General features: G+C 44.7%; 1 protein-coding gene and 1 pseudogene across 1 annotated transcript in view; both read left to right on the top strand.

Annotated features, from left to right (window-relative positions):
- The window catches only part of LOC140119741 (uncharacterized), a 58,654-nt pseudogene extending 41,389 nt beyond the window's left edge, over positions 1-17,265 (top strand).
- The window catches only part of LOC140116867 (uncharacterized), a 97,752-nt gene that overhangs the window by 56,831 nt on the left and 22,180 nt on the right, over positions 1-18,741 (top strand). The window lies entirely within an intron of this gene.

Here is an 18,741-nt window from a genome sequence, read left to right as displayed (position 1 = left end):
AGCGCTGGGGCTGGAGCGTGAAGTTAAGTCTTATGTTTGTAATTTTTTTTGGGTGTCATGGCTGTATATAATACTACAAGGCGCTGTTCTACCATCACAATAGAAATGTTCTACACCTAGAGTAGAAGTTCTTCTACAATCAATATAAACAAGTAGCATCCTCTTCAACTAGAGGAGAGGAGGTTCTACAATCACCATAGACAGGGGGCATCCTCTACACCTAGAGGAGGTTCTACCATCACCATAGACAGGAGGCATTCTCTACACCTAGAGGAGAGGAGGTTCTACCATCACCATAGACAGGGGGCATCCTCTACACCTAGAGGAGAGGAGGTTCTACCATCACCATAGACAGGGGGCATCCTCTACACCTAGAGGAGAGGAGGTTCTACCATCACCATAGACAGGAGGCATTCTCTACACCTAGAGGAGAGGAGGTTCTACCATCACCATAGACAGGGGGCATCCTCTACACCTAGAGGAGAGGAGGTTCTACCATCACCATAGACAGGGGGCATCCCCTACACCTAGAGAGAGGAGGTTCTACCATCACCATAGACAGGGGGCATCCTCTACACCTAGAGGAGAGGAGGTTCTACCATCACCATAGACAGGGGGCATCCTCTACACCTAGAGGAGAGGAGGTTCTACCATCACCATAGACAGGGGCATCCTCTACACCTAGAGGAGAGGAGGTTCTACCATCACCATAGACAGGGGCATCCTCTACACCTAGAGGAGAGGAGGTTCTACTATCACCATAGACAGGAGGCATCCTCTACACCTAGAGGAAAGGAGGTTCTACCATCACCATAGACAGGGGGCATACTCTACACCTAGAGGAGAGGAGGCTCTACCATCACCATAGACAGGGGCCATCCTCTACACCTAGAGGAGAGGAGGTTCTACCATCACCATAGACATGGGGCATCCTCTACACCTAGAGGAGAGGAGGTTCTACCATCACCATAGACAGGGGGCATCTTCAAAGTATATCTTTTCATGTATCAACATTCTCTTAGAACACAGAATCCAATCCCTCACAGATGGTGGATCATTTGATCCCTTTATTCATTATAACTTTCCGTGCCCAACTTAACAGTTTATTTACCCTTCCCTCAAGGTTATATCAATCATTTCTTCCTGGTTCTCCAAAGAGACATATTAATGGATCCCAAGCTACTTCAATTCTAAGACGAAGATTGATAGTTTCAAAAACGCCCTTCCAATAATTTTGTATATGGATACAACTCCAAACCAGATGAGCGAAATCCGCCCTCTCCTCTCCACACCAATTACATTTGGATTCACGCTCCTTATACATTCTAGATAGTCTATATGGCGTATACTATAACCTATTGACAACAAAATATTGCATAACCCGCAATTGTGGATTGAATGATACCTTTCGAAGTACTTTTCACAATTTGATTCCACCTATTAATCCCTATTGGGCCAAGTTCTTTTTCCCACATTTTTAAGGCTCCAAGATAAGGATCTTCATATTTTTTTTTCCATCAATTTGGCATAAATAAATGCCAATCTACCCTTTCTAGGACTACTTTCACATGTCTTCAGTAGCCCATTAGTAGGGTTCTTGCCTTTGTTAATATCCAACTCCACGGGTTCTAGTGCATGTCTTAGCTCAGTGGTGGCGAACCTATGGCACGGGTGCCAGAGGTGGCACACGGAGCCCTCTCTGTGAGCACCCAGGCCACCACCCCAGAATGAAGTTCACCAGACAGGACTCAAAGAATCTGCCTGCAGAATCTTCCTACAATGATAGGCGAATTTGCCCTCCTCCTTTCAACTTTGTTGGTGTCCTTAGGAGGCTGAACGATTGAAAGTTGTCAAGGAACAAGAAGAAATAAATGACTGCTTAAATTGCTGTGCTGGCACTTTGCAATAAATACTTGGCTTTTGGTTGAAGGTCGGGCACTCAGGCTCTAAAAGGTTCTCCGTCACTGTCTTAGCTGAAAGAACCTGAACATATCTTTATTATTCAAACCAAACTCCTCTCTCATATTCATCCAGGTCTTAAGAATTCCCTCATCATAAATTTGGCCCAGCATCCTAACCTCTTTATTAATCCAAAAATGATATTCATGACTAACAAAAAAAATCACCCCTCCATCTTATATTTCCCCATATGGGAGTATCCTCATATATCCCTCGGGCTTTAGCATTATATACCTGTATAAACATTCCTAGTGTTGGTAAACCTTTTTATAACTCTTACTTACCCCCATTTCGAGAATCTGTAACAAACTATAATGCCTCCAAATCCCCAAAATTGATCTCAAATGTCCTTCCCCTATAGGCCTAATATCCCCATCTACCATTTTCCCAAACTGTGCAGCCAAATAGTAATTTTTTAAATCTGGGATACCCAAGCCACCATCCTGGGTACTTCTTTTGATTGTCTCCAATTTAATTCTAGGTTTTTTTCCCTCTCCATACTAAATCAGATAAAATCCCATCTATAGTCTTATATATCCCTCGATCAATCCATATTGGGGAGTTAACAATTACATAAAGAAATTTCGGAAGGAGTATCATCTTTTTTAATGCTATCCTAGCAGAGACGCCCAACATTAACCCCTTCCGTGCTTGGACCTTATTCCTAGCATGTCTTATTACTGGAATAACATTTAAAGGGAACCTACCACCACGATTCTACCTATAAAGGTAGATCGGGTGGTAGGTGGATGTAAGGGACGTGAGGATAGCCCTTTTTAGAGCTAATTCTCACGTCCCTGCTAACTTTTGGCAAACTTGTAAATTCTGTTATGCGGCTACTGGGGCGTGGAGTAGCCGGGCACGAGGCTACACAGCGCGGCTACTCCATGCCCCAGTAGAGTACTCCTCCTACCCTCGTAGCTGCGCGCCCTCATCTGACAAGCCAGGCTACTGCGCATGCGCAGTAGCTCCGGCTTCGGAGCAGGGGCTGCTCAGCCTCGTGCCCGGCTACCCCACGCCCCAGTAGCCGCATAACTAAATTTACATATTAATTCAATAAAGTTTGCCAAAAGTTAGCAGGGACGTGAGGATTAGCTCTAAAAAGGGCTATCCTCACGTCCTATTCATCCAACTACCACCACGATCTACCTTTATAGGTAGAATCGTGGTGGTAGGTTCTCTTTAATTCCACATATTCATTTATGTCTCTTGAGACGTTCACACCTAGATATTTAAAGTGTTCACCATGCTTTATTATCTTCAATGGGATTTGAGGTAATTCCCTACCTTGGTCTATATCCATGATCACAGATTTATCCCAATTGATGGTAATACCTGATATAATCTTAAATTCTTGAAATACCCTCAATACTCTATCCACAGAGTCTACATTTCCTAGATACATCAAAATATCATCTGCAAAGAGTGATATCTTCTCAATTCTCTCCCTATAGTGGTAGCCAACAACCTCTTGATCATTTCTAATTGTACAGGCAAGTGGCTCCATCATTAAATCAAATAGCAGGGGCGACAAAGGGCACCTCTGCCTAGAGCCCTTCCTGACGATCAATGCTTCTGAGACAGATCCATTGATTAACAATCTGGCCATTGGTTCTTTATACAGAACTTTGATCCATCTAATGAAATTGGGACCCATTCCCATAGCCTCCGATACTTCCCACATATATCCCCATTCTATCGAGTCGAATGCTCTGGCTGCTTCTAAGGATAAACAAGCCTTTCTCCTCCATTGTCAGGTACCATTTGTATGTTCGAAAATAATCTGTTGAGATTTTCAGTAGTACTTCTTCCGCTAATAAAACCAGCCAGATCTCTATGGACTAAATCTACCAATACTTCCCTTAATCTTTGAGCCAATATGGTAGCCAATAGTTTTGCATCTGATGTCATTAGGGAAATCGGTCTATAAGCATCTGCTAAGACCTTATCCTTTCCCTCTTTCGGAATTCGAATTACAAGAGCTTCTTTCATGGTCCCCAACGGACCCCCTTTTTCATAAGCTTCTTGAAAGCTTATCGAAAATTTCCCTTAATAACACATCCTCAAACAATTAGTATACCTCAACAGAATAGCATCCAAACCCGATGCTTTCCCTCTCTTAGACGCAGCCAGAGCTTCCCTCAATTCCCCCATTTCTATCGGTCTATCTAACCAAATGGCCTCCTGTTGGGTCAACTTTGGAATATTCGCCCTAACTGCAAACTCCCTGGCCTGCCCTCTATGTTGGTATTGAGGGGCCGAATATAAATTCCTAAAGTACTCAAGAAATTTTTTTTTCACTTCCTCTGTTCCTACTGCCCACGCTCCGTCCTCCTTTTTTATGGATGCAATATAATTCTTCCCTTTTTGATTTTTAACCAGGTTGGCTAGTCTCTTCCCACCCACTGAGATATCCACATCAGAATAATATTGTAAAAGACTTCATTCTTGTTTTCGATTTGGTAATCATAAATTACTCATACTCAACCTACATACATTGGTTTTACCTGATGAAGGCATTCGCTCAATGCCGAAACGCGTTGTTTGCAGACCTGTATTATGAACAAGAATAAAAATCCTTTCTACTCTTGGAAGATGCGCTTGTAGAGTGGTTTAACCCTTTCTTGCAAAAAATCTCTATTCTATTCTGCCAATTATCCCAATTACCCTCTGTAGGTGCATTACATACCTTCTGTTCAGCCTCACGAATTCCTTTTCTTAATTTATATTTAAAGACAGAGGGGGTCATTTACTAAGGGCCCGATTCACGTTTTCCCGACGTGTTACTGAATTGCCCCGGGATTTTGGTGCACGCAATCGGATTGTGGCGCATCGGCGCCGGCATGCACGTGACGGAAATCGGGGGGGCGTGGATGAACGAAAACCCGACGGATTCGGAAAAACCACCGCATTTAAAATAAAAAGTTGCACTTACCTTCACTCAGCCCGAGCCGGTGAACTCCAGCGCGTTCCGATGCTTTTCAGCACGGTGGAGGAACTACCTTAATAAATCCCGGCCGGACCCGAATCCAGCGCAGAGAACGCGCCGCTGGATCGCAAATGGACCGGGTAAGTAAATCTGCCCCACAGACTTGCTTTGATAATATCCTCCTTATAAACCCTTTACATACTTCCCAAACCACCATATGTGAAGCTGTGCCTCTATTTTTCCCTCTCCAGACCCTCTTTATTACCAATCCATTTTAACCATCCCGCATTGAACCGAGGCATTCTATATTTTTCCTGCCCTTTCATTAATAATTTAACGTGTACCGGAGTATGATCCGAAATCCCCCTTGTGTCATAAGATACATTTACCAAATATTCTAGTGTATATTTATTCCCAAAACAATAGTCTATCCGTGGAAAACGTAGATGAGTTTTAGAAAAACAAGAATAGGCCTTTCCATTAGGATTTAATTCCCTCCAAAAATCAATCCAACCAAATTCCTCTAGCAAGTTTCCAAATTTTTTATTACCCCCCTTGATGTGGATATCTCTTACCTCGACCGTGTCCCATCTAAATTCAAGTGAATTATTGAACTCTCCTACTATTATCAACATTACATCAATTCAAAAAGCTTATACAATACATCTGAACTATAGGGCGGTGGGATATAAACTGAGGCTAATACCATTTTTTTCCCATAGACATTACAGAAAAGAAAAACAAATCTTCCCTCTTTGTCTATTCTGGAGGAAAAAATTTCCACCAGAAGAGATTTATGAAATAAAATTGACCCCCCCCCCCCTAGAGTATGAGGAGTAATACGAATGGAAGCTTTTCCCTACCCAACCTTTACACATTGTATTGTCTCTTTGATCAGATGGGTCTCTTGAAGACATACGATAGCTGGTAGATAGTTCTTAAAGGGGTATTCCAGGAATCGGCATAATTCATATACAAATGGGTACTCAAAATAGAAGCTTATATGTAATTAATTGTTATTTAAAATTTTGCTCCCCTTAGCAGAAAATGCTGATGACATAGACCAGTGGTGGCGAACCTATGGCACGGGTGCCAGAGGTGGCACTCAGAGCCCTTTCTGTGGGCACTCAGACCATCGCCCCAGGACAGAGTTCACCAAACAGGATAAAATCCATCAAATCTTTCTGCTGTCCCAGGCAACTTGGAGAGAAGCTATAATTAAAGTCTGAATTTGCCCACCTTCTTTCAACTGTATTGGTGGCCTCAGGCGTCCAATACAATTGGAAGATGTGGAATAACAGGTAGCAATAAGTTACTACTTAATATGCCATGTGGCACTTAATGGTAAATAAGTGGGTTTTGGTTGTAGTTCGGGCACTCGGTCTCTAAAAGGTTCGCCATCACTGACATAGACTGTAATGAAGAATTAAAACGCTACTGGCCCTTTAATCAGTCCGTTAATTTCCTCCGCCCGGTCCGTTGCAGAGCATACACAGGACAGAAGATGGCCGCTGGTCACATGTCCACATCACATGTCCTGCACCTGCCTGGGCAGGTCATGTGATCACCACTACGTTTGTCTGTAGTCGGTTGGTTGCAGTACATCCAGTATGGTCAGTGTTGTGGTGATGGCAGTTACACATCATTACTATGGTAACAGAGCAAGAAAACCTGTTACATCATCACTGGGAGCAGAGCATAAATGGTAGGAGGAGTTACTGAGAACTAAAGGATCATGGGACTAGTAGTTTCCAGTGGCGGCCATCTTAGTGATAACTCCACCTACGTAAAATCAAACTATTTAAGCTCCATTTTGTGACTAATGACATTGAGTATTGTTCTACTCATTTGTTTATATCATCATGGGATTTGGGGGAAGATGTTCATATTCCCGAAATACCCCTTTAATGACAAACATTTCATTGCTCATTTCCAGCTCTTTCTAGATGACTCAAAAAACTTTACATACCAATTAAGTATCTATACACATTAGGAGAGAGGAGAATACGGGGATATAGATGGAGAGGGAGGTAGAGACAAGTGAGTAGAGGAGAAAACACGAAAAAGAAAGAAAAAAGAAAACCCACCCCAGATATCTACCATTGTTGGCAGATCCTGACCTTAGCATGACACTGAAACATCCCTGCCCCAACGCCGCAATAAAATTTATTTAGCAAGATGTCTCAACCGTTCTTCCTCCTCCTCCGGTAAATCGCAGATATGAATTGTGCCTTCATAAAATATTTTCACTCTAGCCGGGTAGATTGCAGATTACGTCCTTAAACCCGTAGCGTTTCTTTTGGACATCGACAGGGCAATCAGGAAAAAACAATACTTTATTTCCATTCCATTTTACATCTTGTTTCCCGATTTCCTTAAGAGTCGCCTCCTTATCCCTACTGGACATAAACCTGACCAAAAAGACTCTCGGTGGAGCTCCTGGTATTCTTATCGTAGAGGGGACTCTATGCGCTCTCTCAATATGGAAAACCTCTGATAGATGTTCAGGGCCTACAGTCAGTAAAGAAACCCACTGGATCGTCCCCTTCCTCCTTTTCAGGCAGGCCTATTACCCTCACATTATTCCTTCTAGATCTGTTTTCGAGATCCAGAAGTTTATGAGCCAAGTTTTTATTTTCTACCGAGGCCTCTTTTCACTCCTTTTTTAGTACTGAAGTACAATCCTTATTTTTACTTAACCTTGACTCGACCTCCTGCAACCTTTCCCCAAAGACCCCAAATTCATTCCTCATTGCAGCCAGATCTGACTTGACCTCTTTAACCACCTCAAAACATTGTTTCATTTGATCCGATATATCTTTTAAGGATATTCTCTCCCTATTTAAGGCTTCCTGGGAGATCAGACTCTTGAGGCTCCTCCATAGTTGATTTGTTCAGGTATTTTTAAATTTTAGAAATTTTTTCCCCCTTTACTTTTCGCCCCGGGAGAGAGAGTCTTTTCCGGGGTCCCCCTGTTTTTAGGCCCTCTGTTTTTTTATGCCACACGGATTTTTCTATTCCCCCTCCTCCAGAGTTCCCAATCTTAGCTTATAATAGGCCAAATCAGTATACTATCCTATAGATAATATCCCTGTTGCTGTACAATATAGTACAATAATAACAAACGTTAACCCCCGTTATTATAAGGTATGCAGCGCGGCTGCCAAAGCACCTACTAATATTAGAAATGCCACTCAACGGTTAATATCGCCTATTGGTATTAGTTATACAGTTTAACAGACAATATCTCCTGTTATTATTCGGTATACTACTCAGCGGTTAATGTCCTCTGTTAGTATTAGATATACAGCTCAGCAGATACTATCCCTCGTTATTATCAGATATACAGCTCAGCAGATACTATCCCTCGTTATTATCAGATATACAGCTCAGCAGATGCTATCCCTCGTTATTATCAGATATACAGCTCAGCAGATACTATCCCTCGTTATTATCAGATATACAGCTCAGCAGATGCTATCCCTCGTTATTATCAGATATACAGCTCAGCAGATACTATCCCTCGTTATTATCAGATATACAGCTCAGCAGATACTATCCCTCGTTATTATCAGATATACAGCTCAGCAGATACTATCCCTCGTTATTATCAGATATACAGCTCAGCAGATACTATCCCTCGTTATTATCAGATATACAGCTCAGCAGATACTATCCCTCGTTATTATCAGATATACAGCTCAGCAGATACTATCCCTCGTTATTATCAGATATACAGCTCAGCAGATACTATCCCTCGTTATTATCAGATATACAGCTCAGCAGATACTATCCCTCGTTATTATCAGATATACAGCTCAGCAGTTACTATCCCTTGTTATTATCAGATATACAGCTCAGCAGATACTATCCCTTGTTATTATCAGATATACAGCTCAGCAGATACTATCCCTCGTTATTATCAGATATACAGCTCAGCAGATACTATCCCTTGTTATTATCAGATATACAGCTCAGCAGACAGTATCCCCGGCAGATATTAGATATACAACCCACAGGTTTGAATGTGGACTTTAATGTAAACACTCTGAACTAAGTTTGCCTTAAGGTTCCCCCTAGATATACTGGGGCAGATTTACTTACCCGGTCCATTCGCGATCCAGAGGCGCGTTCTCTGCGGTGGATTCGGGTCTGGCCGGGATTCATTAAGGCAGTTCCTCCGATGTCCACCAGGTGGCGCTGCTGCGCTGAAGAGCATCGGAACGCACTCAAGTTCACCGGCCTATTCCTAGTGAAGGTAAGTGCAAGCTCCACGACACTTTTCTTTTTTTAAATGTGGCGGTTTTTCCGAATCCATCGGGTTTTCGTTCAGCCATGCCCTCCAATTTCCGTTGCGTGCATGCCGGCGCCGATGCGCCACAATCCGATCGCGTGCGCCAAAATCCCGGGGCAATCTAGGGGAAATCGGCCCAAATCGGAAATATTTAGGTAAGAAGTTGGGTAAATGACCCCCACTGATCACACAGAAAACGCTGTCAGGAAAGTCGTTTGGTTCTATTCACACACGTTTTTGTATTTTTTTTTTGTAATTTTTCTCATTTTCTTCCTTTTGCTTTAGATCACTATTCACACAAAGCCTTTTGACAATCAACCCCGAGCGCTATCCGTCAGCCACCAATTCTACATTATTCAATCCGGAATCCTTAATCTGCTTGATATTAAATGTTTTTGGAGTTTTTTCCTTGTTCGGCAAATGTAACCTGTATGAATACGACTACTGTATATCGCAGCTATGGGAGTATAATATCGTTGGCTAGTACGGATTCGTCTGGCAGTACAGCTGTGTAATCAATAGTCCTGGATGACTGATCATCGCACCATACCCTGTCTATTGAGCTTGATATCTCCCGCTGTATGTACCTGTTCACAGGTTGTATGTACGATTGCCCGCTTCCAAGATGGCCACGGACCCATCCGGTAGATCTCACGAGAGTGGGGCCAATACGGTAATCAACAGTGCTGAGTAATATGGAGCTGGTTCCAGTCCTGTAATGCGATCGCATTGTCTTGGCTAGTCACCTCAGGATCAAGCCTCTACCAGGGTAAGGACAGGCATTTTCTTGATGTGTGACGCCGTCAGTCGTACTTAGCAACCCCTTTGGGCCATGCGCTATGTTGTTATTTACAGACAGTGGCATGACGGCGCGCAGGGAAGACTGTCGATTGGTCACACTGTATATTGATTAATACTATAAATTATTTCGCACTGGTCGTTATTATGACAGTTATAAATAGTGCACATTGGGATTATATGAATGTTTTCAATAAGTTGTCGTTAAAGTTTTTTTTTATATTCATGATGTCACATCCTGCGGGGGATATAAACCCGCCTTGTATCACTTTATACTATGCTTGAGAATGGCTGCATAGAGCTGGACGGAACGTTGTATTTTACCATTGGTGGAATAAAAGATTGTCATTGATTCTGGACTGCTGCTTCCGTATCTTAGACGATGGATTATTGACAGATTGAAAGTGGACACTGACGGATGAAAATAAGGGCAAAATGATCAGTGACATGGGCTGGCGCAGACGTTACCTTGTCAGGCTGCGTTCCCGCTTTGCTTATTGGGTGAAGTTGGCCCCTGTAAGTGCACATGGAAGTGAAGAGTGAAGCGATTCTAAGAGCGGCGGCTGTCATGTGCATGTCATACTAAAACACAGCATTGTTTGAAGACCAAACCACGCTCGCTATGCATATTTACCATGGCACAACGTTCTACAACACCCTACAGGCTCTCTGCAGCCAGAAAAAAATCTGTTTTTTAACATCATTCGTCATGATTCGATTCGGGTCGAATCAAATTTTTTCCGAAAAATTCAGCGAATCGGGACGAACCGAATTTCAACAAATTTGCCCATCTCTAAAAGCAGGTGATATATCTATTGTCCGCCATGTATCTGCTCTCTGTGTGTTATATCCTACATGGAGGCTCCTCCTCCCCTGCACTGCGCATGTACAAAGCCCCCGACTACACGGAGCCGACGTCCTGCTGTCTCCATCACTTGTACAGAGGAAGGAATCAGCCGGGAGGTGACTCCACATCACTAGTGATCACATGACACCTCCATGCCCCGCCCCCTGCACTGACATCATCACAGGTCCTCATCTATACACTTCTACACCCCGGAGGCCAGTGACATCACACTCCCAGGGTCACATGACTAGTGTATGAGGAAGTGTGTGAGGTAGAGAGATGATGCTTTCCATCAATGATCCACCAGGGATCCGGGAGAAGGACAGAGAGCAGATGGCGGCCAGGATCCTGGAGCTCACCCTGGAGATGATCTCCTTGATAACCGGAGAGGTGAGAGTCTCCCAGGACACGGCTCTTATCTCTAGGAATAACAGCGGGAAATGACTGGAGAGGTGAAGGATTCTTAGGATCTATGTAGTGATCAGTGTCTCCCCATACACAGGATTACACAGTAGTGAAGAAGTCGTCTGGTGAGTGTGTGACCCCCCGTGTGTCAGGAGGATGGACCCAGAGCCCCATCACCGAGCCTCCACCTCATTCACTGATACATGAGCAGAAGATCCTAGAACTTACCTCCAGGATCACTGAGCTGCTGAGCGGAGAGGTGAGCGCTGCCGGGAATGCTGGGACATTGTACTATAACACAAGGGAGGGGTCTGGGTGATGACTGTGTCATTGTGGGTGTCAGGTTCCTATAAGGTGTCAGGACGTCACTGTCTATTTCTCCATGGAGGAGTGGGAGTATATAGAAGGACACAAGGACCAGTACAAGGACATCATGATGGAGGACCACCAGCCCCTCACATCACCAGGTAAGAGGAGACCTTCCTGATTATAGAGGACAGAGCAGGTGTGAGGTCACCTCCTCCATCATCTCATCATCACATATAGACAATGTATCAGTCACTGTGTATATTTCCTATAGATGGATCCAGTCAGAGAAATCCACCAGAGAGATGTCCCAGTCCTGGAGATTCCCGGGATATTACACAGGAACCAGAGAGATGTCCCAGTTCTGGAGATTCCCGAGATATTACACAGGAACCAGAGAGATGTCCCAGTCCTGGAGATTCCCGAGATATTACACAGGAACCAGAGAGATGTCCCAGTTCTGGAGATTCCCGAGATATTACACAGGAACCAGAGAGATGTCCCAGTCCTGGAGATTCCCGAGATATCAAAGAGGAACCAGAGAGATGTCCCCGTCCTGAAGATTCCCGAGATATTACACAGGAACCAGAGAGATGTCCCAGTCCTGGAGATTCCCAGGATATTAAAGAGGAGCCGGAGGAGAACGTCCCACTGGATCATCAGGTAGATGGAGCTGAGGTTCCTGTGAATCCTCTATAGATGGATGTAATGAAGCTACTGACCTTCTCCAGCAGCAGTGGGTGGAGGGTCTATGGGGAGATGTTGGTCGGACATAACTATAAATGGTAGAAGAGCAGGAGAAGTGAATAATCTTGTCCCTGGTGTCCATGAGTCTCCACCTCAGGATCGGGTCACATCGGGTTATGCAGTAATATAACCGGAACATTGATGTTGATGTGTAAAATATTGGGATGAATGTGGATCCTGTCTCCTCCTGCAGGAGATTATTCCCCTTAGTTCCTGGTTCTGGAGGTTTCTGTCCATCACTTGGATATAAGAGAATCTCTGGAGACATTTCCTTGTTTTCTCATGTCCTTCATGTTGGATCTTTCCAGGAAAGTTGTGGTGGAAGGAGGAGCGGAGAGGAAATCCCCTCATCAGTGACCGAGGAGGGTAAGAGCCTTTCATGTATCTTGTGGGTTATTCTTCCCTTATACATTGCAGGGAGAGGTCACATCCAGGGGAGGAGATGGAGATGACATAGACACCGGCTCATCTGTCTCTGGTCTCCTCCTCCGGTCGGTCGGATCAGTCTATATCCACATGTTGTGCTATTATGAGGCTCGGAGGAATGTTATCAGATATTGGGGCTAGAAATGTAATAATTGGAGAAACTTCTCTCCTCCTGGATGTTATTATTACTGGGAAGAATTCAGGTGACAGGTAATTCCAGGATTTCTCGGTTCCGCTAGAGGAGGGATAAAACCCTCTACAGAGACAATGACAACGATGCCCAAGAGACAGAACATGAACCGTATGAAGTAACATCTTATCCCACATTTTACCATTTTTGGGGGATTTGGCTTATCTTATAGTCTTGGGGTATCGGGGAATATTTGGACAGTATCGGGGTCCATGTACCCGTAATTTTTACACATTTGGGCTTTATCAGAGTAAATCTAGGTCCCTGAAGGTTCTCCTTCCTTGTCTCCCTGATGACTCTTTCTTCTCTATTTCTGGGGTCGGTCCTGTCCCCGATGAGAAAGGTAAATGGGTGTTTTATTTTTGTGTAATTTCTAAAATTTACCCGACAATGTTTAGAGAGAAGACTTATTTACTACGGATAAAAAGTAAAAAGATGCAGGGGGGGGGGGGGGCGACTATTGAAGGTCTTCATGCAAAAAGTGTGGGGCGGGCAAAATGCATAAGCCCTTAGGAGACAGACAATGTATTATCTACAGTCTTCAGTGTGGTGCTCAAACTTATAGCAGAAAGTTCATATGCAACATCTTCGAAACGTATAGAAGGAAAAAGTTGGCACTCACCACCTCTTGTAAAAATTCTTTCTTTATCAATCCATTAAAAACTTGGCATACACAGCAGGGGAGGGTAACCGGAGAGGATGCGTTCTAATGCTGGGACGAATTGTTTCGCGCTTAACCTAGCCCTTCGTCTTGCTCGTCCTCACCTGCCTTTTAAATGAGGGCGCCAAGAGATACCACTGCAGCCACACCTACAATTCAAACACAAACCATTGGCTAAAAACAATAAAGGGCGGGGACAACACATTCATTAGTCCCGCCCCTATAGAACAGCAAGACAGAGCGTCGGGCCCAATTGAGGACTGTAGTCGGACCTGAATGAAAACCAGTGCTTACTAGTACATACAATCGGGTCCGACTAACCGGAGGAGGCGGGGAAAGAGGGTGTGTCAACAGATAGTGATGTAAGCCACTGAACATCAGTGGACCCGAAAGGAAACCACTCGCCATACATGGATTATGGATTATGCGGACAGAGGCACTAGGTGCATTGGACCTCAATGACAACACCCATCTTCTCAGCCCATTATTGCATAAGGCATATACGCATGAGTTAAAACCAATAGAATGAAAACAAAACATGTTACTAACATAGATGCAGGTTAGTAGTATTATACAACTGTAACAATAGATATTATGGCTCTAAGTTATTAGACAGTTCATGATATTATGCTAGATTGCATGGCATCACCAGACCCCCGAGAAGCTCAGAGCCCCCGCACCTCCTTTGTGATTCATACGAATATGTTCAATTAGCCGGGGGCTACCATTACCTTTTCGTTATAGATTTTACATGCTCTCTAAAATGGGTGAAGAGCTTTTCTTGACAGTTTTACCAATATAGAATCGTCTACACGGGCCGTACACAACATATATTTATTCGTTTTTTTTTCTTTTTTATACGTACACAGCATACACCACATGTTCAGATCGACACATAATGAAGGATTTGACCGCCTGACTGAAACCCCCAAAAGTGACCGTCTTAAGTTGGCTATTACAATGCCAATGGTTGTAATATCCGCAGTGGTAATTACCGATGGGGACACATTTATTTAGCCATGTGCTTCGTGAGGACGTGAATCTACTATGGACCAACTTATCCCTGAGGGTGGTGCTCCTCCTAAAAGTGATAAGGGGCCTTTTTGATACTTCAGTTGTCAGGTCAGGCTCTTGCTCTAGAATATGCCAATAGCAGAGCGGATAAAACTCTCACAAGGATTATAGTCGAAGAACACAGAACGAGAACTGGCATCTCACCTTTGACTGCTGTCCATATTCCTTCCCCTGGGGTGTAGCAGGTCCTCTCTTGGCACCGCCCTTGCCTTTTTCAAGAGAATGTGGTGGATATCCCCGATCTGTTAGTCTGGATTTTAATTCTTCTGCCTGAAAGTCATCACTGTTTATTCTACTGAGGCGCAGAAATTGGGAGACTCTCTTTTGTATGTCCCGGGTGGAAGCTATGAAAGTGTAATAGGGAATTTGTTGTAGTCGATTTCCTGAATGCTGTGGAAAATAGATTACCATCTCTTTCGCTCACCACAACATCCATAAACTCGAAGCTTTTCCCACCTAAGACGTCTGTAAATCCCATATTGTTTTGATATTTTGTAAATGCCAGAAACTCCCAATTCAGAGCCTTCCCCCACCAGGAAGACGTCATCGACATAACGATAATATGCCTTCACGTTTGACACAAATGGATTGTCCAGAGAGAATATGTATCGGCTGTCCTCTAAAACACTGCCATCTGTGGACGGTGCCGGCCCTATGCACTTGCTCTTGGAGTGGACCCACTATTACCTCAGGCCTGGGCTCTGCAGACCCCCTCATGCACACGCAGGATTAATTCATTAATATTATCTCTACTCTGTATCAGTCCTTCAACTTCCTACTGCTACCTCTGACATCCCAACCGCTTCTGGGGACAGCACCCGGGAAAGCTTCAACCTCCAATCCCTTTAACCCACCTCCCTAATGCCCCTCCCATATGTATAACTGCACTTCCCTTAGGCTACATGCACATGAGCGTATGCATACGGGAGGCACGATCACCCTTCAACTCTCCATCGGAAATGGAGCCACATGGCTGTTCTTACGGCCAAGGATGGAGCATGATCTATCTTTTGTGAGGATATGGCCTGGAGCGTTGTGCTCACCCTACCGAGCCCAGGCGCCATCGCCGTCTATGGAGGACAAATTTGTAGCCGTATATATGTGTTCCCAGACAGTGGTGTAAATGCAGCCATACTGAGGAGCATGTTTCCTCCATGATGTCCAGCTCACACCTCACTACTTGTGCTCTTGACCAAATCCCATAGCACCTTATCCCAACCCTCCCCTTCCTTATCCCCGCTATAACTCACCTCTTTAACCTTTTCCTATCCACTGGCCTTGTTCCCTCTTCCTTCAATCCTGTATCTGTCACCCCCGTCCTATAGAATCAGAGAATCTCCGGCCTCGTCTCCTCTGCTGAACTATCATCTTATCTCGCCTCTTCCATTCACTTCAAAACTCCTAGAACAATCATCTGCTCTGATCAGCCCAACCCCAACCACTCGTAATCCATAATCCTCACTAAACCTTCTACTCTACTAATCACTGTCACACATCATCTCCAGGACTTCTCCTGACCGGGACTCGTTACCCTCAGATAACAGTATATTCCTGACCCCTCCCTTTATATCTGCCAGAACCTGGGAAAAGGGAAACTCACAATATTAATATCTTCCCTGTATATTCCAGGAGATGAAAGTCCAAGAGGTCCCCATGGACGTCCCCCCTCAGCTCCTTGTGGTGAAGTACAAGATAATCAGTCACATCTTTCCACCGGGGAGAAGCCATTTTCATGTCCAGAATGTGGAAAATGCTTTCGTAAGAAAGGACATCTTGTTCAACATCAGAGAACTCACTCAATGGAGAAATCATTTTCATGCACTGAATGTGGAAAATGCTTTCGTAAGAAAAGATATCTTGTTCAACACCAGAGAACTCACTTAAAGAAAAAATCATTTTCATGCACTGAATGCGGGAAATGTTTTGCCCATAAACCATCTCTTGTTATTCATCAGAGAACTCACACAGGGGAGAAGCCATTTCTATGTAATGAATGTGGGAAACGTTTTATCCATAAACAATCTCTTGTTATTCATCATTTAACTCACACAGGGGAGAAGCCATTTTTATGTAATGAATGTGGGAAACGTTTTATCGATAAATCACATCTTGTTAGACATCAGAGAACTCACATAGGGGAAAAGCAGGTGTCATGTACTGAATGTGGGAGATGTTTTAGCCGGAAATCACAGCTTGTTGAACATCAGATAATTCACACAGGGGTGAAACCCATGTATTAAATGTGGAAAAGGTTTTCACCAGGAATCAGCTCTTGTTAGACATAAGAGAAGCCACACAGAGGAGAAGCCATGTTAATGTTCATAATCCTAAGAAATGTGACTAGGTTAGATCTCTATTAATTTCCTGGCTGTAGATGATTTCTGCAGTATATATGTTTAACTAAAAGCTTACATTATGAACAAGGGGGGAGATTTATCAGGACTTTTAGGTCAGAAAACTGGTGCAGAAGCCTACAAACAATCGCAATTGCTAGTACTTGCGATTATTTCCCTCTTCATCCCCCTTGCAGATGGCCGGCAGTGGAGAGGGGAGTGGAGTGGCTGGCAGTGGAGAGGGGAGTGGAGTGGCTGGCAGTGGAGAGGGGAGTGGAGTGGCCGGCAGTGGAGAGGGGAGTGGAGTGGCCGGCAGTAGAGGAGGGTGGGTGACCTGCAGTGGATGGGGTGGGGGGGTGACCTGCAGTGGATGGGGGGGGTGACCTGCAGTGGATGAGGGTGGGTGACCTGCAGTGGATGGGGGTGGCCGGCAGTGGATGGGGGTGGCCTGCAGTGGAGTAGGAGTTCCTTTCCGCGCATGCGCCCCAGCTGCACTTTCACATGTGAAGGACCTGGCTCAGAGATAAACACTGCACAGCCGGGCGCTGGATAGATCTGGGGCCGGAGTTCCTTGATGTATAAGGCGGCAGTGAAGGGGCAGCGACGTCAGCGCATGAACGTCCGGCTATGATAAATAACCCCCAATGTTTCTATAAAGACCTGATCCCAATAATTTGTCAAGGTTTATTTTTTATCTGTTACATTTTCAAATAAACAAGTGACCTAAGAACAAGAGACGCGCGGCCGTCATTTCTGATACATAATAGACATTACATACCGGGGAATGACCATAACAACAGCAAAACAAGACGTATCACATGGCAGAGACGATGGTCATATAAATACGGCCACTACACGTCTCCAAGTCACACACCACACACCTGACATGTAGGAGAAAATAGACATCTCAGACGTCTCTACTTAGTGGGACCAGATTCTCTCTAATCTATGAGGACAATGCCGGGGAAGATCTAGAATCTGGTATTTGGAGACGCAGTTGTTAACCACCTCCAGGCAGTGTAACTTGTTTCCTTCCAGGACATAATAACTTCCATCAGAATAACAAAAAGCGCAAAACATTTTTTCATAATATCACTAAACCACTGTCAGGCTTGCAGGTGTGGCTCCTCTGGACCACTGCGGACGATGACACAAGCCACTACCTGGGACCGGAGTCTAAGTGGCACCCGGTTTTCACCAGAGCCCGCCGGAAGGCGGGTTAGACAAGCTGCGGCGTGGTACCACCAGGTCGTTCCTCAGGCGTGACTTGTCTGCAGTGGCGGCCAAGGTTGTAGTACAGAGACGGCAGTCAATCTCGTGGTCGAAGTCCAGGCACAAAGTCAGGGCAGGCGGCAGAGATGCAACATCGAAGTCCGGTCCGGGATCAGCAACAGGAGGTCCAAGCAGAAGGGTACGGGAACACAGCACACAGGACAGTAGCACGGAGGAACACTGGTACACGGGAACACAGAGGAGCTCAGGTGACACTGGAACACGGAGGGACTCAGGAACGCAGGAGACACAGGAATGCAGGAATCGCAGGCAAATTGCAGAATAGCTTTCTCTCAGGCTGTGAGGCACAAAGATCTGGCAAGAGACACAGCAAGAGGCAGGTTTAAATAGTTTAGCTGAAAATTGCCAGCGCCAATTAATGGCGCGCTGGCCCTTTAAATTTACTGAATGTAGCGCGTGCCCTAGGAGGCGGGGACGCGCGCTCCATGCTGCTGGAGTCGGCATGGGAACGGGACGGGGTAAGTTAGAAGCCGGGGACC

This window comes from Engystomops pustulosus, chromosome 2 (genome assembly GCF_040894005.1).
Source record: "Engystomops pustulosus chromosome 2, aEngPut4.maternal, whole genome shotgun sequence".
Classification (NCBI taxonomy): Eukaryota; Metazoa; Chordata; class Amphibia; order Anura; family Leptodactylidae; genus Engystomops; species Engystomops pustulosus.
This window is presented reverse-complemented; position numbering and strand designations above follow the sequence as displayed.